Raw genomic sequence first — 18,180 nt, forward strand, 5'->3', positions numbered from 1 at the left:
GCCTATAGGAGCAGCGACAGCTCTTGGTTGCAGACTTGGAATGCAACCTGAGCAAATTGGCCAGGTTCAGTCTGTGGCCAGGCTCAGTCTGCCCTAAGCCTGTGGCTGTGTGACCTCACTGGGACCCTTTGCCTCCCCTCATTAGAATCATTTAGGTCTGAGATGCTTTTGCTTTGCTTTGCTTTGCTTTTTAAATTAACACAAGCCAGAGTCATCTGGTAAGAGGGACCTTCACTCGAGAAAATGTTGCCATTAGATTGGCTGTTGGCAAGTCTGTGGAGGCATGTTCTTGATTGATGGTTGATGTGAAACCGCCCAGCCCACTGTGGGCTACACCACTCCTGGGCAGGCAGTCCCAGGTTATATTGTTTTTAAAACAAGCAGACTGATCCATCAGCATTCCTTCAGTGTCCCTGTTCCCTTCTACAATGGACTGTAATATCAAAGTACAAGCCCAGTAAACCCCTTCCTTCTCTAGTTGCTTTTGATCAATGTTTTATTGCATCAACAGAGAAACAAACTGGTACACTATCACGTTGGGCTGCAGGTCTTTTCTTTACAGAATGCAGAGTGACCTTAGCTGGCCTGGGCTGGGCTAGACAGCCGGTTAGTTGCAGAGGGGTGTCAAAGTTGCTTGATGGGGCTTGAGCTATCCAGAATAGGACCCCTCTAGCTGTAAGGGCTCTGAGGACCAAGGATGTGAGGGAGGGGCACAGGCTGCAGGAGCCTCCCTCACTTCTGCAGCTCCAGGTGGCTCCTCCTTATGGTACACGTCTCTGGTCTTCTTGGGTCTCAGGTGGCCTTCTCCCTGTGTCTGGCTTAGAGCTTCTTTCCTTTCTCATTTAGACCCTGGCAGTAGATTACAGACTGTCCTCGTTGTAAGATGATCACATCTTCAGATCCTTAATGGCCTCTGTGGACACTAAATAGGATCATGCTTGCAGGTATGGGGTTTAGGAGTAACTGTGGGAGGTGGGGGGGGGACGACTCTTTAATCCACTTTGCTTCACAGGAAGCCCCAAGGGTGAAATGAGCTGAGCACTCAATGTACCCATCCATCTGGAGCAGGCAACTCTTTTGCACAGACACCAGGACTCGGTGTCCTAGAGGCAGAATCGGGACTAAGAATTAGAACCAGGTGGATGGAGAGCATTCACCGTGTACTAAGGGACTTGTTAGTTCTCGAGCCTCCATGGGCCCCTCAGGGCAGAATGAAGCTGGCCCATCAGCTGGAGAGGCTGGAAGAGTTACTTTCACCACCGCACTCCCAGGCCTCACACCAGAATGCCTCAATTTATTGCTGCTGCTCTACTCGAGCTGAAAGGAATCACAAACGAAATTAGCCAGTGATTTAAAGGGAATTGATTTTATCTGAAAGCCCTCTAAGCAGGCCAGCTGATCCCATCCCCCACCCAGGGAAGGGAGCCATGGCTGCTGCCTTCTGATTGCCCCTTCCTGCACTTGATCTAATTTCCTGCCCTGGATGGCTCCTCCAGAGGCTGGCTCCCCTGTCTTTCTGCTGACACCTGAGCTGAGACTTAGGGCTTCGGACTGTGAAGGAAATTGAATTGCTCTTCTACTCAAGCCCAAGTCTCCTGGGTTAGTTGTACAGTCTGATCCGCAAAGAAAAGTGAGCTTCCTGCTCCCCGTATCTACCGCAGGAGCCGGCAGAGTCACCGCGCCTCTAAGAAGGGTGATGGAGAGTGTGCCCAGTTTGTACTCTACTCGGGGCAATCAGGCCCTGCTTTGGGAGGACGCTGAGATTCTCACCCAGAGTCTGTATAGCTTGTCCTTCAGAAGGTCAAGTTCTGACGTGGTGACGATGTCAACCCCAAAGTATGGAGACCACCCACAGGTGAGCATAGTACCGAGAGACGCCAGATCATGAGTACAACCCTCTGCCAGGATGGTGGCTGTGGCCCTTAGCCTCAAGTCCCATTAGCCAACTAGGTGGGTCTGGGAAGGCCTCTGCCACTCCAGACCCAGATCCTATAAGCAGCAGGACCCAATCTCCTTGCCATGTATCGAGGCCTGACTTGGTGCTCAGAGGCACATGGGGCCCTGCAAAACAGATGCTCTTTCTGCCTCTGTCTTTAAGAATCCTTATCAGTCAAGCTGTGATCCCCAACCCACACCCTGGGGCACAGTGCAGGCATTTCTAACTCTGTAGGGTCAGCAGACTGAGACTCACAGCACTAGCATTCTAGTCCTTCACTGGTCCTACCAGCCAGGGCCCTGACTCCCGTTTGACTGACAGTCAAGGGTGAAAGTGCTACATGCCTCCCCATGCAGAGGACCAGGGCAAGAGGGGGCGGGCCATGTGCCCTGACCCTAGTCATAGCCTCACACAGCCGATCCTTGCCTTATTTCTGTGTCCCTACTATGCCCTTGCCCTCCATCCTCCACCCTTGACATTTGGCTGCCTGAGCATCTGTTTTTCCTCAAAACCACCCACCTCAAGTCCAGATCCCACTGGCTGCCTCTCAACCCTGCATCCCCATGGCTGTCCCTCTGCCTGAAGGTCCTTCCTGTAGAGCCTCTAGTCTGATCCTCTGATCCCAGGCTGGACCTGGGATTTACATGTCTGACTTTTGGAAATGCCTATACACTGCTTTTCACTTGATTCCTGAATTTCAGCCAACATCAGAATAGAAGGTCAACAACAGGCTGGACTAGCCCCAAACCTGTGCCCTGCCATGAGGATGCAGAGCTGGCTAAAACTGGGACCCAGGACCCAACTCATGCAAAGACACGGAGCAGTCTAGCCGAGTTAGGACCACCCAAACCCAGAGCTCCCAGCTCCAGCTGTCCTGAGATTGTTCCACTGACACCAGACTCCTCCCCCTGTACCTCAGACATCCCTTTGCTCCTTCATCTTCTAGGATTCCAGATAAGTAAGGCGGCAAAGGTGGACTTGCCAACCAGCTGCAACCTAGGCAAAAAGGAAGGAGCTTTGGGGGCATTTAAACCTCCTCAGGAGACTCCTCAGTTGGCAGCAGAAAGCCACTCTCTATCCAAGATACCTACACATACCTAGGATCACACACATTCCTTACGATTGTGTTTCCAGCAAGTTCCTATCCCAGATCAAAGCTGGCAAACCAGACAGGCCTCTTTGAACCTTTCCCAGGTCTTAGCCAAGCAGATCCTGAAAGCTACAGCTTCCCTCCCTCCTCCATCCCCAGTAGAAAGAAGCTGAGAAATATACCTGGGGCTTCGGAGCAAATATTGGAAAGACTTTCTGTCTGCTGTGATAAGACACCATGACTAAAACAGACATGAGGAGGAAAAGTTATCGCACCTTATAGCTGCCAGTATCTAACTGTCCATCGCTGAGGGAAATTAGGGTGGGAACCGGAGGCGAGAACTAAGAGAAGCCATGGAGAAGAGCTGCTTGCTGGCTGGCTTCACTGCTTGCTCAGCCTGCTTTCACTTGCCCAGGGATGACACCAGTCTCAGTGGAGGGGGCCCTCCCACACCAATCATTAATCAAGAAAACGCTCTACAGGCAGGCTCACCTACAGGCCACCTGATGGAGGTTGTTTTCTCAATTGAGGTTCCGCTTCCTAGGTAATTCTGGCTTGTGTCAAGTTGATAAAAACTAGCTAGCTCACTTTCTCTCCCTAGGGCCTTCTTTGAGCAGTGGGATCAAATTCTTATGTGTCTCTCTAGAGACAATCAGCACTGGATCATCTGTAAACAGCAGTGGACACAAGATCTGGGCTCTGTCCAGCCTAAGGTACTGTGTGGCCCAAGGTAGGGTACCTGACCCCCAAACGTCTTATCTGTATGATAGGTGACTTAGAAATCTGTGAATGTCCTTAGAACCATCAGTGTTCTCCTGGAGATGGCTAACTTAAGCATAAAGCAATGCAAAGAAGAGAAACTGACTGGCAGATCTCTTTGGCATTTACCGTCTCACATACTCTGACCTTCTGGATGCAGCTATACCAAATGAAGTTCGCTCGTCTGTCCCTACATTTGCCACTTGTATAAAACTTTCAGATTTTAAAGATGATGTCTGGACTGGAGGTGTGACTGTGCTTATGTGGCATGTCCTGTCCCTGGTTTCCGTCCCCAGCACAACATAAAACAAGTATGGTCGTGCCTGCCCCTCACCCCGGAGCTCAGAAGTTGAAGGCAGAACCATCAGAACTTCATGGGTTCCTTGGCATGAGTTTAATGCCATCCTAGAATATGTAGGACGCTGTTACAAAAACAAAAAGCAAAACACCACCACCACCAAAACAGACTGAAGATGTCCATTCCTTCCACAGGATCGTTCTCAGACCATGAAGCCCTTCCTCACAGGGTCTGGATTACACCTACTGGCCTGCTTGCTGTCTCTGGTTGATGGGACAGTGGGAAGGGAGAGGTTACCTTCCCCTGGGGGCGGAGTTTCCTCTGTGAAGTTTCTACACTGTCCACAGGTGAGCTCAGGACTCACAAAGGTAGGGGTGTGTCCAGCCAGGAAACCCCACCCACTGCTGCTGTGAATTATCAAGATGGCCACCCCCAGCGTTTCTATCCTGCTCCTCCCACACAGCCCTGAGCTCCACACAGTTGTAAACCTCTCCAGTCAGCTCACTAGGAACTGTTTGAGCCCACACATGACCTAGGGGTATGGCAAGTTATTGACCAGCACAGAGGCCACTCACTGGTCAGTTCCAGACAGCCCACACTGTGCCTGCCCACACACGATGGCTCACATCTGAGGGTAATTCGGGAAACATTCCCTGTTTAGTTTCAATATCTCTCTCTCTCTCTCTCTCTCTCTCTCTGGCTCACTCATCTCCCCACACACATCCAACCACGAGTATCATTATTAGACCAAGTTCCCCTCAGGTTTGAGAGTCAAAGGCATAGAAATAACATGCGGCCTTCTCAGAAAGGGTTGTCCTTGGAGCTGGCACCAAAGGCAAACACCCGAGGTGCACACTGGCCTATTTTGAAAGCAATCTCCGGGTGAGTTCATCCCTGTCTCTCCCTCCCCTGTGAAATCTATTTTAAAAGATCAGAATTTTCTTTACATCCACCTCTGAAATGTGCTACAGAGGAGAAGGGAAACAAACATGCCAGGGTACAGGGTGTGGGTTCAACGTGAATAAGGACAGAAGGCAGGCCTGTTAGGAGTCCGATGGTCTTATCCCCAGTCCAGCTCCGTAGCCCTCGTAGGTGAAAGGAGAGACTCATGAAACTGCTCCTCCCAGCTCTGCCTGGGCCTCTGCCTGCTCCACTCTCGGGCTCTGCAGCCTCCTGGTAGTTAGAAGAACACCCAGCTTCCTAGTGCAGTCCCCCATCATGTGTGGGTCCTTGATAGTGTGATCACATCCACAGCCCACTGAAGCCTTCACCCCACCCTGAGGGCCAGAATTCTCTCTGTCTGCCATGCCTCCTCACCCACTAAGGGGTTACCTGGCATGTGGGAGTGGCCAGAATTCAAAGAAGGCCGAGGAGCTGGCCCAGGTCTGAGCACATAGCTCTAGGCAGCTTCAGAACAAAAGGAGTGACAGAACAGTGTCACTGCGGATAGCCAGTCCCTCCCCTTGTCCCTTCTGTTGGGTCCCAAGGGATCTACTGGTTGGCACCCTGAGACCACTCCTTGGCCAGGAAAGCCAGCATCTACTTTGCCACCTCATTCAATGGCTGCCTGAATGGCCGTTGGGCAGTGTGGCCAACATCTTTCCGCTTCATTTTGTCACCAAGCTCCTAGCAAGGTATAACTGGGGCTGCCCTCCTGGCCTCAACCAGTTCCTGGGCAGTCCCTCACCAGTGCCCTAATTCCACAGAGTCCTCCAGTGTCCCGAGTATGAATGGGAACATGGCTGAACTATATGCTCCTGAGCCATTTGTGCCCCTGATACTTGCACTAGGGGCCAGCACCCAACCTTAGCTCCCTCCCAGCTGCATTGCCTCCTCTAGAAAGCCCTGTGGGAGCTTTGATGGATGCCTTAGTCTGAACTCCTAAGTGAGGCCCCATCATGCCACAGACAGCTCTTGACTGTCACCATGGCTTCACACCATACCTCTCTCCAGGGATGCAGCTAGTCTCTCAGGAGCCCTGTCTATGACTAGACATACTATCCTTGATCTGCCTCCTGCACACCTTCTGACGTAACTTGTGTCTGGAGACCATATGTTAGGCCCTTCTGCTCCCTCTTATGCCTAGCACATAGTAGGGATGCTGTATGTGTGAGGCAATGCAAGCCATCCCTCTTTAGATGAGATATTCAGGAAGAGACAGAGTTGGAAGTGGCCCCATGTAGAAAGTGGGCCGCACGCCTCTAGTCGAGTGCGAGAACATGAAGCTCCTGGCAGCTGTCGCCTCACCTGCATTAACCAGTAATCCCATGTGGTATTTGGTGAGCCAGTTGATTGACCATTGCCCACTGCAGCAGCAAGTGCTTCAAGAGAGCCTTAAGATTTGGAGGGCCATTCACCAGCAGGCCCTGGGTCCAGCTCTGGGTCTAGGCTCCTGTGTGAACAGAAGGGACATATCAGGGGAGCCCAGTGTATCTCGCTGATTCTCTTTCTTGCCTGAGCCCTATTACAGACTCCCACCCCGGGCAAGTCGTGGGTTTTGTGGCCCTGTACCTCAGGAAGTCCCATTAGGGAAGCCTCAGGGTGAGGAGATCCCTTCCCTCAGAGACTCCAAGGAAAGATGGACAAGCTAATCTAGAGAACCCTTTCTTGTCATTTGCCTCTGGGGAGAAAGGGCCTGGACCACGGGAGGAAAAGGAGTATGGAAAGGGGGGGGGGGACGAGGCTGAGGGGAGGGGGAAAGGGAAGGAGGAGAAGGAGAGAAGCCTTGTGCCATCCATGCCAAGCTCTTCTCTAGGCGAAGGGCAGAAGGCATCCTAGCCGGGGCCCCACAGTCGGCCCCTTCTGGAAAGCATGGAGAGATTCGTTCTATTTTTGCTCTCTGACAACACAACAGAAGCAGTGCTGTGACTTATCTCCGACACAGAGAGAGCTTTGTGTCCCTGGCTCCACTGCCCCAGCCCCCACCCCTAGTCCCAACTGAAGACAAGAGTGGGGCAAGCCAGGAGCACCATCTGTCTGAGTCAGCTCCTCCCAGGACGAGGACGCCAGAGTCGGATCTTCCAACCTGACCTGGGACATCATCCCTGATTGCTCCCACAAACCCACACAGGTCTCCCTTGCTTCGGGTACCCTAACCCACGCCTACTAGTGCTCTCTCAGGTCTTCCCAGTCTCTCGAATGCTTTGAGGTTTGAGGTGTACATTTGCCCCAGGTGAAAACACTCCAGCATCTCCAGGGTAGGCCTGTACCTCATCCTGAGACCTGAGAGAAGGGGCTTTGCCAGATAATGTCAACACTGAAATGAGAGCTTTCAGGAAGGGTAAAGATTAAGGGACCCTGCAGAATAGGTGAGTTACCACTGTGGGACTCTGGCTCAGTGAGGACAGCTGTCTTCTTGTAACCAGCAAGAAGCCTGGAGGACTGCATGCTTGCGACTCCCCATACTAAGAGAGTTGCAGGTATCGATGGCCCAGCTATATCACCGCAGCCAGGCAGGGCCGTGCCCTGCGGCTTGTGATAGCTCCAAGAGCTGATCTCCGGCTGAGCTGCTTCTCTTCTGGCAGGATGATCACTTGCTTCCCTGGTCCTGACTCACACACTCTTCCAGTGCCCATCACTGCCCATTGACTTTGCCTCTTTTTGCACCGTGTTAAAAATCGACTCTCTGGACAGAGTTGTTTGCGCCTGGCTTCTGTCACTTGCCCCCACGCCTTGGGTGTTTCTCATGGTGCTGCAAGCTCCTTCTCAGGATTGCACAGTGTTCCGTCGTGTGAAGAGACCACCTGTTTATTTGTCCAGTCCCCACTTCAAGGGTATGGGAGCTGCTTTCTGGCTCTGAAGTTTTTATCCTCAAAGCTATTCTAAGCATTTGTCCGCATCTTTTTCTGCATACTTGCTTTCTTTTCCCTCTGTACATCTGTAGGAGAAGAATCATTCGGTCCGGAAAGATCAGAGGTGTATTGTAACTTCATGAAAAATAAACTGATCCAAGCTGCAACCCTGCAGCTCCCATATTCTTACACTCCCTTCCAGTTTGAGCTACCCTCCTCCGACATCCCTGGAGTGAACTGCCCTACCCTTCTGTGTGGGTGTTGCTGTGGTGTGAACCCAATGCCCCTCAGCACTAACCTCCTTCCTTCCCATCTGTGTTAGGCTGCGTACTGATGCCCTAACCCCTACTACTGGTTTTGTATATTCAAAGCTCATCATCAGAGAATGAAGCTGATGCCAGTCGTGAGACCATTTATCTGATGCCATTATTTTTATTTCCTCAAGTTGCTGGAACCAAAAACTAATCTATGACTTTCTAAGGAGTGCTGAGGGGGACTCTCTTAGCTAGGGTTATTATTACTGTAATGAAACACCATGACCAAAAGCAACTTGGGATGGGAAGGGTTTATTTGGCTTATGTATCCCGAATTACAGTCCAGCAGCTAAGACATGTACTCAAATACAGCAGGAACCTGGAGGCAGGAGCTGATGCAGAGACCACTGAGGAGTGCTGCTCCCTGCCTTGCGCCCCGTGGCTTGCTTAACCTGCTTTCTCATAGAACCTGGGACCGCCTGCCCAGGATTAACACCACTCACAATGAATGGGCTAGGTGCATCTACATCACCGCTGATTAAGAAAGAAAATGCCCCGTGACCTGGTTTTATGGAGGTATTCTTTCAACTGAGGGTCTCTTCTCTCAGTTTACTGTAGATTGTGTCACGCAGAAATGAAACTAGCTAGCGCAGGGAGATGCCCCTCAACAGAGGAATGGATACAGAAAATGTGGTACATCTACACAATGGAGTACTACTCAGCTATTAAAAAGAATGAATTTATGAAATTCCTGGCCAAATGGATGGACCTGGAGGGCATCATCCTGAGTGAGGTAACACATTCACAAAGGAACTCATACAATATGTACTCACTGATAAGTGGATATTAGCCCAAAACCTAGGATACCCAAGATATAAGATACAATTTCCTAAACACATGAAACTCAAGAAAAATGAAGACTGAAGTGTGGACACTATGCCCCTCCTTAGAAGTGGGAACAAAACACCCTTGGAAGGAGTTACAGAGACAAAGTTTGGAGCTGAGATGAAAGGATGGTCCATGTAGAGACTTCCATATCCAGGGATCCACCCCATAACCAGCATCCAAACGCTGACACCATTGCATACACTAGCAAGATTTTATCGAAAGGACCCAGATGTAGCTGTCTCTTGTGAGACTATGCCGGGGCCTAGCAAACACAGAAGTGGGAGTTTGAAAATAAACAAGATTTTAACTTTTAAAATTTGAGATTATAATGTAATTACAACATTCTTCCTCCGCCCCCACTTCCACACCTTCCCATATATTCCTCTCGGCTCTCCTTCAAATTCAGGGCCTCTTATTTTATTAGTTCTTATTGTATACATATATGTATATACATATGTTTCTAAGTATTACCTGTTCAGATCATATGTGTTACCTGTATGCATGTTTTCAGGGCTGACCACTTGGCTCTGGACAGCCATTAGTGTGCTCTTCCCTGGGTAGGACCCCCTCTCCACTCCCAGCTTTCCTTGGTTGCCTGTAGTCTTTTGTGTAGGGTTGAGGCCCCCTGGGCTTTCCTTGTCCATTTTGGCATGTCCATTGGTATCGCCATCATTCAGCTCACGTTTCTGCAGTCACACTGATGAATCTAGCTTTGACATCCTTAGGAGTCACAACCCCACAGCAATCTTACAATCTTAGGAGACACAATCCCATAGAAATCTTAGTCTTCCCACTCCCTCTGCCATAATGGGCCCTGAGCCTTAGGTATGGTAGTGTTTTGTAGATGTATCCATCAGTACTGGGCTCCACAACTCTACATTTTGATTGGTTGTAGTTTTCTGTACTGGTTCTCTGTCTCTTGCAAAGAGAAGTTTCTTTGATGAGCGTTGAGGACTACACTTATCTGTGGTTATAAGAAGTGTTTATAGATTGTTGTTGGGACTATGCTGGTTTATTGAAGTAGTATGTGTAGATTCTTCTCCAATAACTGTGACTTCACTAGTATTGAGTAGTCAGGTTTCCAGTACAGGCATGACTTCCCTCTTGTTGACTGGATTATAAGTCCAATTAGAGATCTGTTGGTTATTTCCAAGGTATGTACAGAGAATAATCTATTCTTAAAAAGATTGTGGGCCTTTATGATATACAAACCCTTGTGTGAGGCATGGACATGAAGTTCTCTCTCTCTCTCTCTCTCTCTCTCTCTCTCTCTCTCTCCCTCCCTCTCTCTCTCTCTCTCACCACACACACACACACACACACACACACACACACACATACACACACCACACAATACACACCATGTAAGGGAAGGGCATGGGGCTTTGTCATACACAGACTCTGTGAGGGATAGACATGAGACTCTATCATACACAGACAATAATGTGAGGAGTGAGCTCGGGACTGTCACACAGACACTGTAAGCATGGACAGAGGACTTTGTGTCTCATGCAGAGTCTGGGTAGCTGCCCAGTTGTGACCTTGCACTTGGCATTCTGAATGAGAACTAGAGTGTCAGCAGTCCCTTATCTCATTCACTGCCCAGGTTTTGCCAACCTGAGTGCCTGGTTGATAAACTCCAGCTTTGAACTGTGAACAGAGCCATTGCCAGCTTGGTGATTGGAGCCGTGGCCAGTGGCTCCCTTTGCTGGCCCACTGCTTGCTGTCTCCTTGGGTCTCGATTGGGGCACCTCTCTCTTCTGCCCATGATCCTTAGCAATGGTCTCTTTCCCCATGACTCTCTCCTGTCTTTCCTTCCTTCAATTCTTTGGGAAGAATTTCATTTTAGAAATACCTCCCTCTATCCTTTTGTGAACTGACCCTGAAGCTCATTAGTTGGGCACACTTCCCTCTCCACACAGTGTTATGATGGCTCCTTCCTGGATTCTGGGGCCAATGGACTTTGGAGAATCTCTTAACACATTGTCACTTCAGGTTTCTCCAGCCATGAGACCAGAGGGTCAGGAAGTCCCGTCATCAGGAGGAGGGAACTGTTTTTGACTTGTGATAGAGCATTCCTGGTAGATACAGTGCCATGACAGACTCTGGTGCAGCCTGACCCCATTGCAATTCTCTGCACCCCAGAATCCCAATGACAGACGAGGCAGGCCTCCCAGCTCTGGTGACTCCACACCATGAACAAGATCATAGCAATCATTTTGTGCAGTGCCTCTCAAGGGTCACATGCTATTGCTGTGTGCAGGGCCTGATGGCTGGCCTTGGGTGGGAATCAGAAGTGACCACAGAAGGGATATAGAGGAGGAAGGCTAGCCAGCTTTAATAGGCTCTCTTACAATGACCCTGCCTGACAGGCCATATGCTGGGGACAACTGAGTGGAAACCCAGACTCCTGAGGAGGGAAGTGTGCATAGCCCAAGACTCCCCAGTGACTCACACCAGGGTTTATGTGTGACAGGGTCTGTGTGACAGAGCCCTGTGTCCATCCCTCATACCAGAGTCTGTCTGTGACAGAGCCCTGTGTCCATCCCTCACACCAGAGTCTGTCTGTGACAGTGCTGTGTGTCCATCCCTCACACCAGAGTCTGACAGTCCCATGTCCATTCCTCACACCAGAGTCTATATGTGACAGGGTCTATGTGTGACAGAGCCCCTGTGTCCATCACTCACACCAGAGTCTGTGTGTGACAGTCCCAAGTCTGTGATAATCTTTTTTAAAGATTGTTCTTTTTCAGCACCTCCATAAGCACTCCTCAACAAGGCATGATCCAGTTTACTGCCCCATCATATATATATACCTTGCAGCGTTAGTAGCCAGACAGATCACAAAAACAAAACAAAACAAACAAAAAAGCAAAAGCACATTCCTTTATAAAGACAAAACCACAAATCAAACTTCTGTGCCAATCAGACATTCAATAGTCATGTCTTAATAAACAGAATGATGGTGATTATACTCCAAATGAGCCATCGTGCCCCGGGAATGGGAGAGCATCTAAATGTCTCTCAGATAGCTGTAGCTCACCCTTGGAGAGCTCAAAGCAGCCCGTGAGCCCACTGCCCCCTCACACTTACCTCTAATTCTCCCACCTACAAGTTTGGGGTCCTTACTGCACAAGTCCCTGCAGCTGCAATGTGGCGAGCAGAGAGCTTCTGCTCCAGGAGGCTCCCAGGGTGCTGGAGGCTTCTAGCACCAACACCAAGGCTTTTCTTTTTCTTGCAACAGGGGATGGCTCACTCCTCTTGCTCTTCATCTTTCTTCTTCCTTCCTGGAAAGCAGAGGTGATGCCTGGAGGTGTGGCAACCACATGATGAGAAGGAGGGTAAATGTCACTTCTAGATGAAATAGAATAAATGGTGGAATGTTTGCATATGAAATGTATCCTGCAGGTTTATGCATTGAATTCTTGGTCCCGACTGGTAGCATTGTTTTAGAAGGTGCTGGAAACTTTACAAGGTAGAGCCAAGCCAGAGGAGTGTGCAAGTCTAGTACACTGACATATGCTTTTGAAGACAATACCTGGCCCTCGATTCTTGCATCATCCTGGCCACCATCCCTTGGGATGTCACCCTTTACCATACCCACCATAACAGATGGAGGAGCCCTCTGAAACCCTGAACGAGAATAGGTCTTTCTTCCCTTATTTCTCTCAGATATTTTCCACAGCGATGAAGAAACTTTGTGCCAGAGAAGTGGTTTGTTCCTGTGACTAAACCTGACCATGTGGTTCTTAAGCCTTTGGAACTGGCTGGTGGGAGGAATGTGGAAACATTTGGAGAAGCAGGCTGGAGGACGCTTAGAGTGTTGTGGCATTGCCTGTGGGTGACTCTGCTTAGCTCCAAAGACCAGAATGCCAAGGGGAGTGTGCACAGTGAAGGCTGTGCTCGGGTCTCAGGTGGGAACAGGGACTACGGTGTGCGCATTCTATCTAGAAGGGAACATGTTTCCATCTTGTCCATGTGCGGAGAGACAGCTGGCTGTAGTACAGGTTTTTACTATAGAAGGCTTGAGACTGGACTTTGCTGTGTCGTCTGGGCTGGCCTTGAACTCCTGGAAGACCTCCTTCCTCAGCCTCTAAGAGGTCTGGGATTGCAGGCCTGAGCTACCACATGTGGGCATTGGTGGCTGCTTTTAGTCAGTGTAATAGTAAGAACTGAGAAAAAGGAGAACAAGAAGAGATGCTGGAGCAGTGCCTGAGTGCTTAAGAGTGTGTGTTGCTCTTCCAGAGGACCTGAGTGTGGTCTCCAGCACCCATGGCAAGCGGCTCACCTACCACTCATAAGTTCCGGGGGGGGGGGCGGGGGGACGCCAAGCCCTCTACTGGCCTCTAAGAGTGAGAGCAGGTACCCATATCATGCATGTGCACGTGTGCACACACATAATTTTAAAAAATCAAATAAAAATTTAAAAGAACAAAAATATTTGAAAACCATCCATGTTTGGCCAAAAAGGGAGCATATTTAAAATTGAGGTCAAGGAAGATAATGCTGTGAAAGAGATTTGTACCTTAAAATAAGCCAAGTACTTCTGCATTAGGACAATGGGAAAAATGTCCCGAGCATCTCAGGGATTGGATAGACTCCATTCACCTCATGTTCAAGGGTAGAGAAAGGTTTTAGCCTATTGGAAAGACTTTGGGAAGACAGCTCAGGGCACCTGCTCACACAGGGCTACCTAGAAAAATATTTCCCTGCCTTCAGCCATCTGGGCACTCAGACGCCATTCAGACTTCAAAAGAAAGCCAGAGAAGCCGAACAATCTGTCACAGAGTCTGCAACATTCCCAGAGACAATGATGTGCGCAGCCTAAAGACTCAATAGAGACCCGAAGGGGGCTCTCGAGATGCAAGGAATGTAGAACGTCAAGGAAGGCTGAAGGCAAGGCAGATCCAGCCAAAGAGAGAGTTCATATTGGCTGCAACTAACAGGGTCCTAGGGGTGAGGTAACTCAGTCATTGGGAGCTCACATGACAGGGTACAGCCCAGACCCGGATCTACAGGATTCTGTTTGTCCTTCTGGGTTTCAGTCCTACATTGTTACGTCCCTGTTTTGTGTGCCCCAGTTCACCCCTGTTTTTGGAATGGGAATGTTTATTCAATCTGGGGGTTATATACTGTGTTTTGGCTTCTATAAGAGTCCACTGCTAAATTTTGCTTTGAGTCTTAGAAGAAAATTAGGACTGTTAGAATTTTTAAGAGAGACCTGAGAGACTCACTGAGATAATTAAGTGCATTCTACCTTCAGAGATGCTCACGACCTTCGAAGCCAGAGGCAGGATGCTATAGTTTGAATATGAAATGTCTCCCACAGGCTCGTGTGTTGAATGTTTGGTCCCCAGCTGGTAGCACTAACTGAAGAGGTGGCAGAGAATGTAGGAGGTGGGGCTTGGCTAGAGGAAGTAGGAGACAGAAGGCAGACTTTTGAAGGTTATACCTCCTCCCTACTCCCTTCTGCTGTGAGGTGGATGCTCCACCCTGATTGAATGAAACCAGGAGCCAAATCACATCTTTCTTCCTGATATTGTTTCAAGTATTTTATCGTAGTGACAAAAAAAGTGTCTGATGGACACAGCAATAAGACAGCAGGGCTGAGACCCTTCAGCCACAGCTAAGTGAGGGGTTCCTGGGAACGGCAGCCTCAATCCATTAGTGTCTGTCTTATGTGCATGTGTGTATTTACATATTCTTACACATCATAACAAATTAGATCTTAAATAATATATATTAAAAATACTTAATACTTTTGTCCTATCTCCTAGTCAGGAGATAGGCATACTCTTCCTTATACAACTCAATGCTCATTGCTCTGTTACCCGCAGTCAAACCTAGGCCTCATGCAGATCACAGAGATAATAACATAACAGGAAAACCTCAGGAACTATGATGTTGGCGTGGGCTAGAGCTGCTGGATGATCCCGGGGATGGAGGACATGTCCTTGAGTAGTCACGGTGACTACGACTCCATAGGACAGCCAGGCATTGGGACTTGGTGACCCTGAAGAAGCTCAAAGGGCCTGGACTTTCCCTAGCTATGCCTCATGCACAACTTGTGCCTGAAACACTTTGAAGTGCCCTGATATACCATTGCGTGCGCACAACACATCTGGATATAACCCAACATCTGTTCATCTTTCCACCTGAGCAGTAGCCTGGCAGGACCCTGATCCCTGCAGCAGACATACCCACAGCCTCCATCTCTGAGCCAATCCTGCTTAATCCCACAGAGCCAGGTCAGGCGTTTCAGAGTAGACAGCTAACCTCAGCCCCACACCACCTAGGCCTCCAAACCAAAGAATCCCTCATTCAAATTTTAAAAGGAAGCACAGAGGCAAAGCACGGGGCTGTCTCCAACAAACAAATAGGTAAATGAAGGGATGGGAGGTCAAGATGGACAAACAGATGAATGCATAGACAGACAGACCCATAGCAACTTTAGCAAGCCATGTCAACAACAGAGCTGAGCTGAAGCTCTGCAGCAGCCATGAGTCCTGTCTGTTGTTTCCTCGACTGTCACTCCACGTGGCCAGATGGAAGGGCCATGTTGCGGGGCTGGCAGCCTCACAAGGTACTTACTCTTTCTTCTCCTTTTTGATGTCTGGGTAAGGTCACACCCTCTCCTCAGACTGGTGAGTTCAGTATTTCTCAGGCTTGGTCCTCCTGATTTGATTCTACTATGTCTGTGTTCCCATAGTCCCAATTTACTTCAATGTAATTAACAGATTTCTAGGTGGCATCCTTTCTACTTTGGAGATAAGTTATCAGTATTTGCCTCGTGGCTAGTTCAGGAGAGATGGTGTTTTCAAGTGTGTCCCATGATGCAAAGTCATCCTTTGTGTTTGCACTTGAAATTGAGTCCAGTGCTTTCAGATGGGGATTCTCCACTCAAGTCACAGCTTGAAAACAAACCACTGCTTTACAGATGTGGCTTGATTACAGCCTGGTATGAACACAAGTCTGACTGAGTCCTTCAAAAACTGGGTGCAGAATGAAGTACATTTCACCTGTCACAGATGTGAGGGCTCAGCTTCCTGGGCAGGACCTCTTCAAGGGTGATATGACTGGCACCTGAATTTTATAAATGAATTGGTTGCTTCAGGTTGGCCTAATAACTTGCTGCAGGACACCTTGGAGATCTGAAATGCTGGCCTTAGTGAAGTTGCCTAAAGGCTTGGCCTCTAGCTGTCAAGTGTATATTGCATCCCAGAATACAAAGAAATGAAGAAGTTATAGGGCCCTTCCATGCTAGACAGCTAGGAACAGGTAAGTCTGTGGATTAGCCTCAGGTAGAAGGACCACCATACACCTGATATTATCAAAGTCTACCAGTAGTGATCAGAGAGATGGCTGAGGAAGAGGGTCATGCCTGGCCTCATGGGGAAACTGAGATGTGGCGAGAGTGATGGCTCACAGGTTTCAAGCCAAGTTTCAGAAGAAGCCAACAGTACCCTGCCTGGAAGCAGGACACCTGGAACTTTTCCTCCCATGGCAGTCACAATACCTGGATGCATCCAGTGTGTCCCCTCTGTATTTGAGACACTCAGCCGAGTAGCACTGAACTTGAGAGCAAAAGCTTTGCACTAAAACTAGGGAAAGACTTAAATTCTCACTTTTGAATTTGGAAAACCATCAGCACCGTGGTTTTCCTTGTAACTAGCATTTGTCTCTGGCCTAGATTAACATAGTCAAAGTGTGCAGGCAGCAAGCTCAGCAGAGGGACACAAGCTGAGAATCTGGAGCTACGGTCAGTGCCAGTTTCCTGGCAGAAGGGGGAAGGAAATAGCTTGACTTAAGCTACTGAACACAAGAAATGCCAGCAACAGCAGCAGCAAAGACCTACCCTGTGTCTGTGTCCATCACATTGAAGTGAGCGGCTCCCAGCTTGTACAGTCACTGCCCCTTGTGTTATCGGATGGATGGAACCTGCAGCATGCTTGGATGCAGCCCTGCCTCTCACAGATCCCCTGTGCCTCCAGGCAAGCGCAGAGGAGCCTCCTCTGCAGGCTTCCTGCTGGCCCAATTACGGGAGTGTATTGGCAAGTTGACAATACCATTATTGAAAACCAATGAAATATGATTTGGGCTTGGCTGCAGTACAGGGACGGAAAACCTGCCATGGCATGCCGTTGGAAGGGAAGTTCTAATCCAAGCAAAAGTTCTTTAGGTTCACAATGGGGTACATTCTGGCTAGGTGTCCTTGAACAGATGTGGAGGTCCGTGCCCCTTGAGCTTTGAGACATGCTCAAAGCTAGAGAAATTTGAACAATGGATAGAAAGATCTTATTTTGTCTTGTGAACCAGTCTGGTGGGAAGACTAGTCCAGTAAGTCTGAGACAAGGACATCAAGGTGTCTTTGAATAGCCAGTGCTCACACAGGTACATGTTGCCTACATACAGGATACCAATGTCCTGGGACACTCTGCTACAGGGAACAGTGACATGACATGTTGGTTCAGATGGGCCTTCCTAGATCAACCAAGGCCTTTGAAGATTGACCTGGGGGTGCACAGAGCAGGAGAGCATTTCTGTTCCACCAGAGCGTTCAGTGGGCCATCTGATCCCCAGCTAGCCTATCACCCTGGGCCTTGAGCACCCCACTGGCTCAGTGATTCGGACAGTGCTACTCAGCCCTGGTGAAACTTTGGGGTCATCTGGGAAGCTGAGGAAAATCTTGCTGCTCACCACCCCTCCGAGGGCCAGGCTTGTCTCTCCCAGGTTTCAAGCATAGCTGGCATCTCCAAGCAAGCCAAGAGCCAGAATCTTGGAACAGTCGGCATCTGCTGCTTGGGGACGCCAAGTCAAAGGGAAGACATGCCCTCAGGCTGTGCCAGTCTCCCTCCCCCACCCCATGTGACATTCTAGCACCTCAAACAACCCCGAGCTCCCAGACAGCCCTGGAGTTATCACAGCACCTCGCTCTGTCTCTTCACCAAGCATTTGTCACCTCCCAAGGGACATTCTGCTCACTGGTGTACCCAGAACCTTCTTGGACTGCCCTAACCATGGCCAGGGGCAAGCTATAAACCTACCTGAGCAGACTGTGACCTACACTCTTACTGATTGACAGGTCCCTGGGTTTGGGTGGGCCTCGGAAGCAGAGGAACCATTAAGAATCTAGTCTTGAGTCAAGATACAAGTTCCAGCCTGCA

At 49.3% G+C, this 18,180-nt stretch overlaps 1 long non-coding RNA gene across 1 annotated transcript; it reads right to left on the reverse strand.

The window, feature by feature from the left end:
- Positions 1-478: 478 nt before the first annotated feature.
- On the reverse strand, positions 479-16,988 carry Gm29483 (predicted gene 29483). Its single transcript, NR_166120.1, has 4 exons — positions 16,872-16,988; positions 12,110-12,303; positions 6,331-6,475; positions 479-1,317 (listed from the first exon to the last, which is right to left on the reverse strand). It is a non-coding gene; the product is annotated as a predicted gene 29483 (long non-coding RNA).
- Between the last annotated feature and the right edge of the window lie 1,192 nt (positions 16,989-18,180).

The sequence above is a fragment of the Mus musculus genome, chromosome 1, assembly GCF_000001635.26.
Source record: "Mus musculus strain C57BL/6J chromosome 1, GRCm38.p6 C57BL/6J".
NCBI classification, from domain to species: domain Eukaryota; kingdom Metazoa; phylum Chordata; class Mammalia; order Rodentia; family Muridae; genus Mus; species Mus musculus.